At 47.5% G+C, this 17,897-nt stretch overlaps 1 long non-coding RNA gene across 1 annotated transcript; it reads right to left on the minus strand.

Annotated features, from left to right (window-relative positions):
* Positions 1–8,069: 8,069 nt before the first annotated feature.
* On the minus strand, positions 8,070–11,537 carry LOC116091960. The gene is made up of 3 exons (XR_004119119.1): positions 11,485–11,537; positions 11,172–11,269; positions 8,070–8,561 (listed from the first exon to the last, which is right to left on the minus strand). It is a non-coding gene; the product is annotated as an uncharacterized LOC116091960 (long non-coding RNA).
* Between the last annotated feature and the right edge of the window lie 6,360 nt (positions 11,538–17,897).

Genomic DNA, 17,897 nt, shown 5'->3' on the forward strand with positions numbered 1-17,897 from the left:
GGAGCTGCAGGAGAGGCTGGGGGAGCTGCAGGAGAGGCTGGGGGAACTGCAGGAGAGGCTGGGGGAGCTGCAGGAGATGGTAAATCCCTGGAAGTGGAGGCAAGAAGATCAAGATATCAACATTATCCTTAGCTATACAGTGGGCTCAGCATAAGCTCTATGAAACCCTGTCTTAAAAAATCACATACAGGGGCTGGTGAGATGGCTCAGCAGGTAAGAGCACTGACTGACTGTTCTTCTGAAGGTCCTGAGTTCATATCCCAGCAACCACATGGTGGCTCACAACCACCCACAATGAGATCTGAAGCCCTTTTTTGGTGAGTCTGAAGACAGTTACAATGTACTTATTTATAATAATAAATAAATCTTAAAAAAAAAAAGTCACACATAGCTGAGCAGTGGTGGTGCATGCACTTGGGAGGCAGAGGCAGGAAGATTTCTGAGTTTGAGGCCAGCCTGGTCTACAGAGTGAGTTCCAGGACAGCCAGGGCTATACAGAGAAATCCTGTCTCAGTAAAATAAAATAAAATAAAATCACATACAACATACAACAGGCTGGCCAGGTGACTCAGTGGATAAAAGTGCTTGCTGCACAAACCTGGTGACACATGTCCAATCCCTGGAACCTATGCGGGTGGAAAGAGAACTGACCATAAAGTGTCCTTCCCTGGAAGACAGTTAGAGCAGTAAGTATCCATGCACTCCCATTTATTATGTGACCACCACATTCAGGTACCCCCATTTTAAAGACTGTTGTATAGACAGGGTCTGGCAAGGTGGATCTGGAGGCCGCTGTCTGCACCTTCAGAAAGCAGTGGCAATGAGTGTCCAGGAAGGCACTCCTACTCTGCTTGGCCCAGACATTACAGAGAGATCAGGCCCTGGCCTGGCCTGGCGTCTGCCAGTTCTCTTCAGTGGACAGTCTGCAGGGTTGAGAGCGTTCCCAGGGCACAGAGCACAAAGACTCCATCTGGCCTCGGGCAGTGCCCAGACGCTGCCCGCCCCCTGCTTTCCACCAGCCTGAACTCTGCCTATGTCTGCTGACCCCTGGCATTCCTGCAGAGACCCCAGGAGGCAGAAACAGTCAAGGCTTTCAGAGTGTCTGCCTGCTAGCGGGATGAATATCTCTGAGATTAGCTGCCATGAATGCAGGGTGGCACTTCACGTGCCAAAGGTTGGCTGGCTCTGACCTAGCCCTCACTGTTTGGCTCCAGAGCCCTCATTCCAACTGGGGCAGGACAGAAACCTTATTCTCCTCTTGCATGGGAGGCCTCCGTACTCCTATCTGCACAGAACCCTACCCCCAGCCTCAATCTTCCCTCACCCCTACTCAGGGGCTGCAGTTGTCCCTGCTTATGGCTTGGCATCAGAGCAGATCCAAAGTCAAGATCCCCAGGCTCTTTGTGGGCAGGCATTTCCTACATGAGTATAGAAAGTCACGGTCCCCAGGACGTCCACCCAACCTACTCTGACTTTTCTGGATAAAGTCCTGACGGGTACTAACAGCTGCCACTGCCTGGATAAGCTCCTCTGAGAACAGCTGGGCTTCGGGAGACTCTCTGCCCTCATCCGCATCTGGTTCTGCCACCCCTCACCTGCAGAACCCAGGCATTCGGCCTGGCCTCTGCTATTACTCTCTCCATCTGTGAGGTGGGGTGATGTCCCTCATCTCCCAGGAAGGTTGTAAGATCGAAGTGGGTTCTTGGGTGTGAAAAGACTCTGCATGGGCCCATGGGAGGCACTTAAGAAAGATAAGGCACAGAGAACCCTAACTAATCCAAAATGCTAAACCAGGCTGCTGCCCTCCATCTGCCCTCTTAGGACCTCAGGTTAGAGCAGGGCCAATGTGAACAGTGGGCAAGCATGAGATAACCTGACACACCCATGGCAGCCTTGCTGTCTTCATTAAATTTCTTCTGCTGTGACAATGACTGTGACTATATTAGACAGGGTTCTCTAGAGTAACAGAACTACTGAGTGTATTTATCTACTATATAATCTATATTTATATGATATATACATATATGATTTATTAAAGTGGTTTACAAACTATGGTCCAACAATGGCTGTCTATCAATGAAAGGAATCCAGTAGCTGTTCAGTCCACAAAGCTGGATGTCTCAGCTGATCTTCAGTATATGCCAGAATACTGAAGAAGTGGGTTCTAATGCCAGGGAATGCTAGCAATAAAATTGGTAGCAAGAGCAAGAAGACAGACAGAGAGAGAGAGAGAGAGAGAGAGAGAGAGAGAGAGAGAGAGAGAGAGAGAGAGAGAGAGAGGAGAGGGAGGGAGAGAGGTAGAGGGAGAGAGGGAAGGAGGAAGGGAGGAGGGAGGGGGAGCAAGCAGAAGGTGTGGCCCAGATTAAAGGCGGATCTTCCTACCTCAAAGACCTGGATTAGAAGTGAGTCTTCCCACTTCAAATGATCTAATTAAGAACAATTAAAAATCCCTACCAAGTATGTGTAGCCTTTTGGGTTTTAGTTAAGTTCAGATGTAGTTGAGTTGACAACTAAGAACAGCAATCACAATGACTGAAAGCAACTTGGGAGGAAAAAGTTTAATTCAGTTTAGTTTGTTGTTGTTTGACACAGGGTTCCTCTGTGTAGCCCTGGCTGTCCTGGAACTCACCCTGTAGACCAGGCTGGCCTCAAACTCAGAAATCCTCCTGCCTCTGCCTCCCAAGTGCTGGGATTAAAGACATGTGACACTACTTCCTGGCTCAGCCGGCTCTTCTACAACCCAGAACCCAGTGCCCAGAGTTGGAAACAACCACAATGAGCTAAGCACCCCCCACTCTCCCTCCCCACCAACCCCTGCTTCCCCCCCACTCCCCCTCCCCACCAACCCCTGCTTCCCACCCTGCCATGCTGCTTCATCTCTGACTGAGAAACACACAGCCAAGAAGTACCGCAGTCCCACGGAGGGTGATGTTGGCTGGCTTGTGCTTAACTACTTTTCTGATGTGTTCAAGTACGTGAACCTACAGGGGACATTTCTCATTCAGACCATCACAAGCCACTATACATTTGTGTGTGCAACTACACGAGCACATGTACATACCACACACACTTATGTAAGCATGAAGGGTGAAACAGAAGATACATGGATAATACTACTGTAGAACAAATTCTGGTGGAACTTTAAGTGCTCACAAGTTAAAGCAGAGGGCACTGCAGAAGGTGGCTCCCTACCTTGGGGCCACTGGGGGCATCTGTTCCTCTGTGGGAGGATTCCTCCAGGTAACTGTAAATGGCACATGCCTTCTTTGAAGAACCTTCTGGAAACCTCCCTTTGCTCCCCGAGTCTCAGCTTCTGAACCTCTTGGGTTAAAGGTTGCTCCCTAAAATGGATCTAGGGTTAGCAAGATGGTTTAGCAGGTTAAGGCATTTCCCCCAAAGCCTGATGAGGACTTAAGTTTGATCCCTGGGACTCATAAATGAGAGAAGTGACCCAACTTCCAAAAACAAACAAACAAACAAAAAACCAAACCAACCAAACAAAAAAAGTTGTCTTGCGGACTGGTAAGATGGCTCAGTGGTTAAGAGCCCTGACTGGGGCTGGCGAGATGGCTCAGTGGGTAAGAGCACCGACTGCTCTTCGGAAGGTCATGAGTTCAAATCCCAGCAACCACATGGTGGCTCACATCCACCCGTAATGAAATCTGATGCCCTCTTCTGGTGTGTCTGAAGATAGCTACAGTGTACTCATTTATAATAATAAATAGATCTTAAAAAAAAAAAAAAAAAGAGCCCTGACTGCTCTTCCGGAGGGAGGTCATGAGTTCAAATCCCAGAAACCACATGGTGGCTCACAATCATCCCTAATGAAAAACAAACAAAAAAACCCTATGGGCCAGAGCGAGCTGGGCCCAGAGCAAGCAGGACCAGAGCAAGAGGGAGAAGGGAGAACTGGAGAGCTGGAGAGATGGCTCATCGGATAAGACACTAAGACATGGACTGCTCTTCCAGAGACTCTGAGTTCAATTCCCAGCAACCAATAGTGGCTCACAACCATCCATAATGAGATCTGATGCCCTCTTCTGGGGTGTGTGAAGACAGCTACAGTGTACTTATATAAAATAAATAAATAAATCTTAAAAGAAAAATAGGGAGAAGGGAAGGGGGAAAAAAGTTGTCTTGTAGCAGAGGAAACATGCCTTTAATCCCAGCACTCAGGAGGCAGAGGTAAGTGGATCTCTGAGTTTGAGGCCAGCCTAGTCTACATAGTAAGTTTCCAGGTCAGCCAGGAAGACCTGTCTCAAAAACAAACAATAGCAAAATCAAACCAAAAAACTGTCCTAAGGCAGGCTTGACCTTGTAAAAGAGAGACCAGAAGCAGGAGATGTAGGTCAGAGAACTTGGATTCAACTCCAAGCACCCATGTAGTGGTTCACAACCATCCAAAACTCCATCCAGCTCCAGGAGATTTGAAACCCTCTCCTGAAGACCTCATGGTGCACATATATCCATGCAGGCAAAACACTCATACACCTAAAATAAATTAATGTAAACAATTTAAAGAGAAACAGCACCACTACAGCGTCCCAACCTCAGAGCTGTCCACTGTGGCTCAGATTCAGTTCATCCCTGTCTGTCTGTCTGTCTGTCTGTCTGTCTGTCTGTCTGTCTCTCTCTTTCTCTCTGTGTCCACTGTGGCTCAGATTCATTTCATTGCTGTCTGTCTGTCTGTCTGTCTGTCTGTCTGTCTCTCTCTCTCTCTCTCTCTCTGTCCAGTGTGGCTCAGATTCAGTTCATCTCTGTCTGTCTGTCTGTCTGTCTGTCTGTCTGTCTCTTTCTCTCTCTCTCTGTGTCCACTGTGGCTCAGATTCATTTCATCGCTGTCTGTCTGTCTGCCTCTCTCTCTGTCCAGTGTGACTCAGATTCATTTCATCGCTGTCTGTCTGTCTGTCTCTCTCTCTGTCCAGTGTGGCTCAGATTCATCTCACTGTTCTCTCTCTCTTCCTCCCTTCCTCCATCAATGTCTCTTTTTTCTTTCATGGGGGGGAGGGGGCAGGGTGAATGTACCCTAAGACAAGTCTCTGATAGCCCATACTTCCCTCAGTGACCTTGTGCTTTGGATCCCTCTGCCTCCACCTCACGGGTGTCAGGATTACAAATGTGCACCCCACACATAAACGTGTGGCTGAGGATCTAACAGGGGCTTCCTGTGCTTACCCAGTACTCTGTGGCGCCAGCTACATCCCCAGCCCTGTTTCTTTGTTTGTGAGATGGAATCTCACAGAGGTCACATTTTGGCTTGAACTGTGATCCTCCCACTCAGCCTCCCAAGAGCTGGATCTGCAGACTCAAGCCACCAGCCTTGCCTGCTCGGGCTCTGAGAGTCAACTCCCCTGGCCTAGAAACTTAGTGTTATTTATTTATCTATTATTTTTAGGATGGTTTTCCTGTTTGGGTAGAAAAATGACACAGATACCACAGGGAACCCAAGAAGCTCAGGGATCTGACCAGCACCCCACTCTCTCAGTGTGGGTTGCAGCCCTGGGACTGCAATCCCTGCTCTCAGGCAAAGGCCTCGCCCACGTTCTAGTGCACTGAGGCGACTGAGCTCCAGTCAATACCAAGAATGAGCACTGCCAGGTTCAGGTCTTTAATGAGTAAGGGACAGGCACTGGTGGACATTCATGGGCAGGGGCACAACCCACCCAGAGAGGGTTTAAGATTTATTTATTATTATATCTAAGTACACTGTAGCTGTCTTCAGACACACCAGACACACCAGAAGAGGGCGTCAGATCTCATTACAGATGGTTGTGTGCCACTATGTGATTGCTGGGATTTGAACTCAAGACCTTTGGAAGAACAGTCAGTGTTCTTAACCACTGAGCTACTTCTCCAGCTCTTGTTTTTACTTCTTCAGATAGGTTCTTACATAGTGCAGGTTGAACTCAAATTCACTCAGTTAGCAAGATTTGCCTTGAACAACTGATCCTCCTGCATCAGCTTCCTATATCTACCTACCTACCTACCTACCTACCTACCAATTTGGTTTTTTGAGACAGGGTTTCTTGTGTAATAGCCCTGGCTGTCCTGAAACTTACTATGTAGACCAGGCTGGCCTCAAACTCACAGAGATCCACCTGCCTCTGCCTCTCTCCCTAGTGTTGGGATTAAAGGTGTGCACCACCGTGCCTGACTAGAAAATGTAATTTAAAACATTTTGAAGATGTCAGCAACAAAAAAATGTACATTTCTGCACTGGCCTGTTTATTCCTTTTTTTTTTCTTCTTCTTCTTTGTTTGAGACAGGATCTCATTTTGTTAGCCCTAGCTGTCCTGGAACTCTCTGTGTAGGCCAGGGTGACCTCACATCCATAGAAATCCACCTGCCCCTGCCTCCTGACTGCTAGGATTAAAGGTGTGCTGTGAATATCACTGCTCGAAGCCCCAGTTTCAGTGTGAAACTGTAGATATATTGGCTGGTCTCATTATCAAGTAGACCAGGCTGTGGTGACTGGTTATCCAATCAAACACTAATACAGTTTGGCCCTGTGCTCTTCATGTGCCTAAGTCAACATCTCCACCTGATATAAAGATTACTCCTCGTGAGTGGGCGAGTAGGTCTCTTCAGAGCAGCTGGAGGCCTTAAGAGTAAAATATTGAGCCAAAGGGGATATTTTGCCTCAAAGCAGCACCAACCCAGCCTGAGTTCCTGGCCTCCTGGCCTCCCACATTCATGGACTAAAGAATGGGAACACGGGCTGGCAAGATGGCTCAGCAGGTAAGAGCACTGACGGCTCTTCCGAAGGTCCTGAGTTCAGATCCCAGCAACCACATGGTGGCTCGAAAGCATCCGTGATGAGATCTGATGCCCTCTTCTGGTGCGTCTGAAGACAGCCACAGTGTATTACACAGGAGTGAGCAGGGCCGCATCGAGCAGAGCCAGAGCAAGCAGAGTTCCTGAGTTCAGTTCCCAGCAGCCACATGATGGCTCATGGCCATCTGTACAGCTACAGTGTACTCATACACATAAAATAAATAAAATAAATCTTTTTTTGTTGTTGTTTTTTGGTTTTTGGTTTTGGTTTTGGTTTTTGGTTTTTATTTTTTGGTTTTTTTTTTTTTTTTTTTTTTTTTTTTTTGGCTTTTCGAGACAGGGTTTCTCTGTGTAGCCCCAGCTGTCCTGGAACTCACTCTGTAGACCAGGCTGGCCTTGAACCCAGAAATCCGCCTGCCTCTGCCTCCCAAGTGCTGGGATCAAAGGCGTGGGCCACCACTGCCTGACTAAAATAAACAAATAAATCTTTAAAAAAAAAAAAAAGAATGGGAACACATAGGTACAGCACTTAAGTTTTTTGTTTTGTTTTGTTTTGTTTTTCGAGACATGGTTTCTCTGTGTAGCCCTGGCAGTCCTGGAACTCACTCTGTAGACCAGGCTGGCCTCCAACTCAGAAACCTGCCTGCCTCCCAAGTGCTGGGATTAAAGGCATGCGCCACCACTGCATGGCTAGGTACAGCACTTGTAATCCAAGCACTGAAACCAATTAACAGTGGGCTGGAGCCCGGCAGTGGTGTAGTGGTATGGAATAGTACAAATATTATCCCCAGACTTTTTGGGATTTCCAATTATTGCTTTAGGTCTGGGCATGGTGTCACAGCGCCCAGGCGGTGGAAAAGGAAGATCTAGAGTTCAAGCCTCCCTAAGATATATTATTGAAACAGTCTCAGCCGGGCTGTGGTGGCACACACCTTTAAACCCAGTACTTGAGAGGCAAAGGCAGGCAGATTTCTGAGTTTGAGGCCAGCCTGGTCTACAGAGTGAGTTCCAGGATAGCCAGGGCTATACAGAGAAACCCTGTCTCAACACCGCCCCCCCCACACACACACAAAGTGGGCTGGAGAGATGGCTCAGTGGTTAAGAGCACTGACTGTTCTTCTAGAGGTCCTGAGTTCAATTCCCAGCAACCAATGCCCTCTTCTGGTGTGTCTGAAGACAGGTACAGTGTTCTCATGTACATAAAGTAAATAGTAAATTAAAAAAAGAAAAGAAAAGAAAAGAAAAAGATCAACAGAAGTTTGGTTTGTATGATGAGTTTCAGGCGAGCTGGAATTGTATAGTATGACCTTTGTCTCCAAATGAGGTATATTGGCTGGGGCCAGGATGGGGTTCAGGAAGAGAACATTGGCAATGTCTGGGGTTCCATCCCCACAATTACAAAGATAAACAAGAGGCAGAAGTAGGGAGGTCAGGACCTTCAAGTCACCTCCCGAATGTGAGACAGGTCTGAGCTACATTACACATTGCCTCAGAAAACTGAATAGAAGGGGTAGGGTATGCACAACTCAGACAGACATGCCTGAACATGCACACGCACAGGGGGGCAGGGGTTCTTACACATGCTTGTTCTCTATCCAGGACCCACAGGAAGCAGGGTAAGGCCGTCTCTGATGTGGGAAGGTAGCCCAAGGTCACAAAGAGACAAAATCCCGGTCTTCAGATCCCTGAACCAGTGCTTCTTTCCTGAGCAAATGCGTTGAGCTGGGGCTGTTGGTAGCTGGGCTCACCATCTGCTGTGATGCTGGGGGAGGCACAGGAAGGCTGCCCTAAGGAGGGATAGCAGGGCCCAAGTCAACAGGGTAGGTGCTACCCACAGCCAGCTGTGCATTTTAGAGCTTCTCCCAGGAAGTGCCAACTGTTGAGGCTATAAATCAATGTCAGCCCGGCCTGTGCCAGGTCCCCAGGGCCTCTGTGGAAGAAGTCTGAAGTCTAGCACTAGAAAGAGAGCCAGTCTCTTGGGGAAAGTCCCAGAGCCTGAAGTGAGGACCTAACGAGCACCATTATAACATCCAGAGGTCAGCTGGGCAGAGGCTGGCCCGGGAGTCTCTGCAGAGGGTGGTGCGTACCTGCAGGCCAGGGGCATGGGGGACCATACTGGCCCCTTAGCCAGGAAGCTTGTCTCCTTCTATTCCACTGGGGACACTGAGCAGCTGCTGTGCAACCAAGGTGCCTAGGAAGGCCCTTGTCTGAGCTGTCTAAACACTTCTCCTCACGCCTGGCCAGGCTTCCAGGCCACCCTAACAGTCCATCCTGCTACGTGTTCTTGGAGTCATCCATACATCATGGCCCCATGAGAAGGTGAGAATTGGGGCTGAGAGGGGAGGGGCTTGCTGAGCTCATGGCCAGATGGCCACTGTGTCCCTGTCCCACCCACTAGTGCAGATTCCAAGAGGCCCCACCCAGCCCCACCCCACCATTGCCACCTGCCCTCCATTGCCAAGTATCCAACCTCCCTACTGACACCCTCCTTCCTCTGCCAGGACTCCCTGTGGCCACCACAATGCTGGTCCAGAGGCTCTGCCAGACACGGAGCTACTGGTGACGTTATTCCAGCTTTGCTGCTTATGGGAAGTTCATCTTCTCAGGCAGACTTTCTTTCTTTCTTCCTTCCTTTCTTTCTTTCTTTCTTTTTTTGTTTTCTTTTTAGATGTATTTATTATTATAAATGAGTACACTGTAGCTGTCTTCAGACCACCAGAAGAGGGCATCAGATCAGATTTCATTACGGGTGGTTGTGAGCCACCATGTGGTTGCTGGGATTTGAACTCATGACCTTCAGAAGAGCAGTCAGTGCTCTTACCCGCTGAGCCATCTCACCAGCTCTTTCTTTTTAAGATTATTTATTTTATGTATATGAGTACACTGTAGCTGTCTTCAGACACAGCAGAAGAGGGCATTGGACCCCATTATAGATGGTTGTGAGCCACCATGTGGTTGTTGGGAATTGAACTCAGGATGTCTGGAAGAGCAGTCAGTGCTCTTAACTGCTGAACCATCTCTCCAGCCCCCTCAGGCAGTTTTTCTAAGGCTTTTAATTTAATAATTGTTAATGCTTTGTCAAATATCCACCCATGCCAGGCTCTTTTCAAGTATCAAGTTCCTTATAGGCTTCTTAGCATCCTGAAACAGGACCAGTACTATCCCCACTTTACAGATAGAAAAACTGAAGCAGAAAGAGATACTGCTCAGAGGTATAGAGGCAGCAGATGTTTACTGGGAACCACATTCATGTCAATCTATTCTGAGGCCTTTGTGTATATTGAGCCATTCAGCGACAGATACACACACACACACACACACACACACACACACACACACACACACCATATCTCTGACATTGGTACCACTTAATCCTCACTGGGGAGGAGAAGAAACAAACCCTCAGGGGGCAGTGAGGGGCTCAGGGCCACCAAGCTGGAAAGTAGTTGAGTCTGTAGTCCTATAGATCACACTCAGATCTGGTGGGCCTCTTGGACGTAGGGTGGGATTTTAACTCAGGCTGTTTTAGGAAGGCAGCAAAGAAACAGGCTCACCCCTCAGAGTGTGGGTTGGCTCCATCACAATAAGGCAAAAACCACAGCTGGGAAGTAGGCTAGCTTCCAGGAAAATGCAGAGCTCAATTGAGGCTGAGGAAGTGGCTTTGGCTGGGAACCCTAAGTGGGTGGAGGGCTCCCCAAGGACCAGTAGGGGCAAGGCTTGGGGCTCTCCAGCAGGCCTGGAACTGGCAGGCATGGGGGCCCACCAAGTGCTTTGTAGTGAGTCGCTTTCCCATCCCCACCAGTTTCCAAGTGCTCAATGTGTATTGCAGATGAATCTTGTGCTTTCCATCAAGAAGAGGCTGTTTTCACTGCCCTCTGCTTTGAGCCAGTTTCACTTGGAAGCCTAGGCTATTCTAGAACTCATATAATCACATCTGGCCCCAAGCCTGGAGCTATACTCCTGTCTCAGAATCCAAATGCTGGGATTGTAGGTATAGGCCACCACAGCCATCAGAAACTTCCCATAAGAAGTTACATTTACAAATGCACGTGTATGCCTATGGATGGATACAAGTGTGCCACAGCTCACCTATGGCCCCCAAATTTCCTAACTGTAAAACATAAACGCATACATTCAGAAATGATTTCTGAAGGCTTGTTACTATTAAATGTGCATCACCAAATGTGGCCTTGAAAGAAAACTTGCAATGAGACTGGGCATGGTAGTTCACACTTATAACCCTCACCAACAGGAAGCTGAGGCAGGAGGATTGTCTTGTATTAGAGGTCAGGTCATCCTGAGCTACATGGTAACTTCCATACAAACCTGAGCTATAGAGTGACACCTTGCTTCATATAAATATAAGACAAAGACAAAAAACTTGGACTCACACAGACCTTCAGAACGGTTGAGAGCCCTGTGATGTACGCTGATCTGATGAGCTTGCTGTGCAACCCTGGGAAAGTTCATTCATCTTTCTGAGCCGTGGTTCTCTCTAAGTTGGAGGGAACAGGGAGAGGGATGGTGGTTGACATATGCAGTCTTAGCACTTGGGAGACTTTGGTAAGAGAATTGCAAGCTTGAGGCTGGTTTGGGTTACTTATTGAGACAGACTGTGTCTCAATGGAATAAGGACTCTAAAACAGGATAAAATAAGGACTCGGGGGTATATAGGTCAGGAGTAGAGCACTTAGCTAACAAGACAAGGACCTAGATTTCATCGCCAGCACAACACACACAGTGGTGATACTGTCACAGTTCACATTGTCAGGTTGACAGATTCTAGATTCTCCTGGGAGATGGATCTCTGAGCATTCCCCCAGCGGGGGCGGGGGTGTGTGTCAGAATGTCATCTTGATTACCTTCACGTTGTGTTCGTTGTGGTCACTGTGGATGCAGTGTGACCACAACGAACATCCATTGTGGATGCAGCTCTTCTGTCAGCTGTGATCTTGACTGCCTCACCATGATGTACCCCTGAACTGGGAGCCTGAATAAATCCTTTCTCTTTTAAGTTACTTTCCTTAACAACAGAAAAAAGAAACTTAGACCGAGCCATACATTATGAGTACGCTTAGCACCATCCAGAATGAAGGAAGAACCAAATGGCCTCATTATATTCCAAGACGCTACCACTGTGGGTCGAGCCAGATGTGGGGTGTGGAGACGTGCTTTAGGGACAGTTTCTTCATTTCCTCATGGTGAGGCTGAGCCCACTTGGTTGTGCCTCACCCAGATTGTACTAGTATCCTGGAGCAGCTGAGAGTTGCTGTGGCAGGACCTAGGAGCCAAGCGTAGGGGTTCAGCCTCACACTCCAGATCTATGTGATACAACCAGACATCTTTCACTATATATCTCTGTCTTAGTCAGGGTTTCTATTCCTGCACAAACATCATGACCAAGAAGCAAGTTAGGGAGGAAAGGGTTTATTCAGCTTCCACATTGCCGTTGATCACCAGAGGAAGTCAGGACTGGAACTCAAGCAGGTCAGGAAGCAGGAGCTGATGCAGAGGCCATGGACTGATGTTCCTTACTGGCTTGCTTCCCCTGGCTTGCTCAGCCTGCTCTCTTGTAGAACCCATGACTTTCAGCCCAGAGATGGCACCACCCACAAGGGGCCTACCCGCTTGATCACTAATTGAGAAAATGCCCCACAGCTGGGTCTCACGGAGGCACTTCCCAACTGAAGCTCCCTTCTCTGTGATAACTCCAGCTTGTGTCAAGTTGACACATAAAACCAGCTAGTACAATCTCACACCATGGATGTGTCCTTCAGGTCTGAAACAGAGTCACCCTTTTCTGTCCTCCATACCTACCCATGTCTAAGTGCCTGCTAAAACCAGACAATGTGTGTGAGCCCCCAGGTGCTGGACCTCTGTACTCCAGGCACTGTTCTGGCCACACGGCTGTTTCCTCTTCCAAGACTGCCCTTCCATTTCATCTCAGCCTGGCAAGCCTCTGTCTGTCCCATCCCTCCCATGACAGTCAGCTTCTGCTCCACACTCAGCTGGACCCTCCTACAGTTTGAAGTGGTTGCTATGATTATCTATGTTTGTCTCCCTGGTGACAGGGACAGATGAGAGCTATTACTTTGCTCTCCACACTTCGAATGTACTAGATGTGGAGACGATGGCCAATCAGTGAGTGGGTGAATGAAAAAAAAAATAGGTGAATTTGAAAAAATGATGACCTCATCCCATATGTGTCATTAGTTAGGGCATAGCTTTGAAAACACATTCTAAGGCTTCATCAAAAGGACCAGATTGGGAATGGAGAGTCTCAGTGGTTAAGAGCACTGGCTCCTCTTGCAGAGAACTGTGATTCAATTCCCAGCACCCATATCATGGCTCACAACTGCCATATCTAGGAGTCTGTTGTCCTCTTCTGGTCTCTTTGTGCATCTGCATGATGCACAACACAGGTGCAGGAAAAAAGTATTTGGGGGGGGGGGAGCCAGATGATTCAACCACCTCTGTCAACTTTTGCCTATCTATGTAGGTTTTGTCTGCAAGATTTTGGATTTGAGGACCTTAAAGAGTGGGATAGATTACTATCTAATGCTGTACATTTATGAAGTGGAAACTTAAGGATTCTTTAGAAAGTCAGTTGTGTCGGCTGATGGTGTTTTGCTGAGGCAAACACATGAAGGAGTGTTTTCCTGAAGTGGACGCAGGTGAAAGGATGTTTTGCTAAAGCAAGCACGTAAAAGGACTCATGATGAAGGATTCTTCACGAACGACATACATGTATTGATCTGCCTTACACTGAGTATTTGAGTTCCATTTGTCGGGACTCCATAGAGAGAAACGCATCAAAAAACTTCTGGTGGTATGCAATCAGGCTGATTGGCCAAGTGATGTCAGCTGATGCAGACTCACTTGGAGTTTTGCTAAGATAGGCTCACATGCTGAGGCAAAACAGGTGGAGAGGCAAGTCCTGTGGAGGACGTGTGATGTTTGGAGGGGGTATAAATAGGACTTAACAGCCTCTGAGAGGTGCTTGCTTTATAAAGGCAGCATTTATACAGTGCTTCTTTGTGGCCTCCCGCTCCTCGCCCCTCGGCTCCCATGCTGTTTCCGTGGTCTTCCCTGGTCTTCGTTTTGTTAAGAGAGGCACAGCTTCTCCTAGTGTCCCTGCTGATCTTAATTCCCCCTCCTGAGGCCTGGCTATTCCTGCGAGGTCACGTCACCACTGCAGCTATCTAAACACTACTGAACTGGACTGCTGGTATATCCGAGAAGTGTTTGCAAGTGGATGGAGCTACTGCTACTGACCTGTGAACTGAACTGCTGATGTCCTGACAACACACATGGTGTTGGTATTCTGTCTACACTCCACCCCTACAGATACCTGGCAGCAGCCAGCTATGCTCCTCCCCACAGTTACCTGGCAATGGCCAGGTAGGCCTGGCCCTATAAAAGGGGCTGCTTGCCCTCTCCTCTCTCTCTTACTCCTGTTTCTTTACCTTGTCTCTTGCCCCTTTGTTCCCCCTCTTTCCCCCGTTCCCTTCCCCCTCCCACCATGTGGTCTTGGCCAGCCCCTATTTCTCTGCTGTTTCCTTCTCTCTGCCTTTCTCTGCCTCTGCTACCTTCTTAACTCCCCTCCTCATGCCCTGAATAAACTCTATTCTATACTATACTGGTGTATGTCTGATCTCTTAGGGGGAAGGGATCCCTCGGAATGGGCCCCGCTGAGCCACCCCCTTCCCCTACAACTCACCAGAACATATTCTTATAGCTCTTTCTCTTTTTATGATCACAACAAATGGGATTTGCTCCAAAGAACCATTTCTAAACAGGTCCAGTTCCCTATATCATATTAACCTTTCTTTTCCACTACCTCTGGTGGGTGGTGGGCTAGAAGGGAAGTGAAATCATTTAAGAAGCATCATTAGACATAGGTTTTGAAAAATTAAAGCTACACATTTATACACAAATGTAACAAGGTAAGCAATGACCCAAGGAAGGTTGTTTGATTTCAGAAAAACACAATCAGAAAAACATGTAAATAAATGCCAGTGAGTACATACTAAATATTAGCAGAGCAGCCCTTTCCCAGAACTTACTCAGGACAGAGCAATTTAAACAATTGCCTGGGGGCTAGAGAGATGGCTCAGCAGTTAAGATCACTGACTGCTTTTCCAGGGGTCCTGAGTTCAATTCCCAGCAACCACATGGTGGCTCACAACCATCTGTAATGAGATCTGATGCCTTCTTCTGGTGTGTCTGAAGACAGCAACAGTGTACTCACATATATAAAATAAAAAAGTCTTTAAAAAAAACCAAAACAATTGCCTGACACGTGCTAGAGATTATATTTGGGAAAGCATAAAAGCAAGGCCGAAGGCCATATCCAGGTTCAGAGCACACTGAGGACAACACTCAGCATATCCTTTCACCAGATTGGGTTCTACAGCTATGTTCCAACATCAAACAAAAATAAACATGTCTTATAAATTGAGTGTAGCTGGGCGGTGGTGGCACACGCCTTTGATCCCAGCACTTGGGAGGCAGAGGTAGGTGGATTTCTGAATTCAAGGCCAGCTTGGTCTACAGAGTGAGTTCCAGGACAGCCAGGGCTACACAGAGAAACCCTGTCTCGAAAAACCAAAAAAGTAAATAAATGAAAATAAATAAATAAATAAATAAAATGAATGTAAATGTTTGTTGCAGGAGGCACCCAACCGCACCCAACAAATAATCCAGGGAACAAAATGCACCTGAGGTAAAAGGCTGTCCGCCTTTTGTCCTGGAGCCTCTCTCACAGGTCCCCAAGGTCTTGTTCACCATGCATCATTCCTTTGACCATTTTCCAACACTCCCTGCCCCAAGCAAATCCCAGCTGTGAGAGAAACAGAAAATAGAAATACCTTCTGCTGAGTGCTCTCTGTCAACTTGACATAAACCAGAGTCACCGGGGAAGAGGGAACCTCCAGTGAGGAATTGCCTCGGGCAGATTAGCCTGTGAATGTGTCTGGGAGCATTACTGATTCACAATTCAAATGGGAAGACTCAGGCCCCTATGGGTGAGATCACTCCTTGGCAGGTGGTCTTGAGTGGTACAAGCACAGGATGAATAAGTCATGGGGAATAAGCCGGTAAGCTGGGTTTCTTCAAGTTCTCTGCTTTTGTTCCTGCCTTAAGATTCCTGCCTTGAACTCCTGCTGTACAAATGGGGCTGTAACCCGTAAACTAAAACATCTACGTATTTGTAATACATGTGAGTCAGTGTTTTATCAAAGCCACAAAGAATGCACAGCACATCTATGTCATTTTCTCATCAAAATATATCTTTTACCTTGATTTTAATTCTGAGTTCTGCACACCCTTTTGGGTTTTTCTTTTCTTTCTTTTTTTCTTTTCTTTCTTTCTTTTTTTTTAAATATTTATTTATTTATTATATGTAAGTATGTTGTAGCTGTCTCCAGACACCCCAGAAGAGGGCATCATATCTAATTATAGATGATTTTGAGCCACCATGTGGTTACTGGGATTTGAACTCAGGACCTTAGGAAGAGCAGTCAGTGTCTTAACCGCTGAGCCATTTCTCCTGCTCTCTTTTGAGTTTTCCCCAAACTCGTCGGGGAGGAAAGGGAGAGAACCAAAGAGGGACCCTAGACTCCACATGGGCTCCTGCTGGGTTCAGGGAACCAAAGAGGGACCCTAGACTCCACATGGGCTCCTGCTGGGTTCAGGGAACCAAAGAGGGACCCTAGACTCCACATGGGCTCCTGCTGGGTTCAGGGAAGCCCCACACAAGGCAAAGAAGGAATTCATAGGATTCCACAAATTCTACACGCCCCCCCCCCCCAGTTTAAAAAAAAAGGTTGTTTTTCTTCATTTTTTTTTAAAAAATAAAAGCTTTGTTTTGGTAAAAATGACACAACCTCTCATAAATGATGGTCATGGCATCATTAAAAAATATTTAACTCATCTGGGAGGACCAAAAGAAAAATAAAATTACTCTCCATGGCACCTCCCAGCTACTTATGAAAGTCATTCTTGAGCTCAGCTGCTGAGCTCTGCCTGGGATGCTTTGACAATTCCCACGACCCAGAGAATGTGTGAGGTCCCTTCTGGACCTGACATCGCTTTCCTGTAGCCCACTCATCCGTCTGTCCAGGCACCCGTCTGTTGAGGCCAGGTTGTAGCTCAGTTGTAGCTCTTCCCTGGCCTGTGTGAGGACTGAGGTTCCATCCCCAGCACTGTAAAAAAAGAAAAGGCAAAAGAAAACATCATGAACGCAGTCTTGTGCCAGGTTCTGCACTCTGGGGAGTCAGGGCGGAGCTGCTCTGAATTCAAATAGTGACACATAGAAGTATATGGTCGAAGCTGTGGCCAGAGCCATAAGGTGGGGTCTGGTTCTCCAAGGAAGCCAGAGACAGCAGGGATGACTTTCTGGAGGAGATAATGGCTGATCTGAAGGAAGAAGCAATAATCTGGAGGGAAGAAGAGAGTGTATTGTGTCAGGAGGGGGTTGTGATGTGACTACAGTGCCAGCTGCCAGCCCCCCTTCTTCCAACACTGTGGACAGACCCAGCTTTGTTCTATCCACTCCTTCTCCAGTATACTCGGGTAGCCCTCAGCAAAGTTCAGGCTAATCATACGGTCGGTCAGAGGGAAACATGGAACCCATTCTGATGTTGAGAGAGGAACAGTCTGTAGGGGAACTACTGCAAAGTATCAGCCAGACCTTTTCCTACTTCTGGACACCAATGATTCAGATCTGATGTCCAGAATTGCTGCAGCCATCTTGAAGCCCTGAGGCTGAGGCCAATGGGTGAGGATGTAATTAATATTGCTGAACCTTCGGGTAAGCAACCATGAGCTACCTTACTCAGAACTTCTAGAAGGAGGTTACCTTGTGTACATGATTTTGAATTTCAGTTCTGGAGGTGTCAGTCAGGTTGGAAGTTTGATTAAGGGTTTGTCCTGCGGCAATTACATACTGAGCCAGCCGTTTTTACTCAGATGTGGGAGGTGAGAGTCAAGGCTGTGGAGAATATAAATAGGGCTTATCATCCCCAAACCATTCTGCGTTCCTCTAGCTCCGTTTATGTCTCTCTGTGTGTGTGTGTGTGTGTGTGTGTGTGTGTGTGTGTGTGTGTGTGTGTGCGTGCGTG

This window comes from Mastomys coucha, unplaced genomic scaffold (assembly GCF_008632895.1).
Source record: "Mastomys coucha isolate ucsf_1 unplaced genomic scaffold, UCSF_Mcou_1 pScaffold15, whole genome shotgun sequence".
Lineage (NCBI taxonomy): Eukaryota > Metazoa > Chordata > Mammalia > Rodentia > Muridae > Mastomys > Mastomys coucha.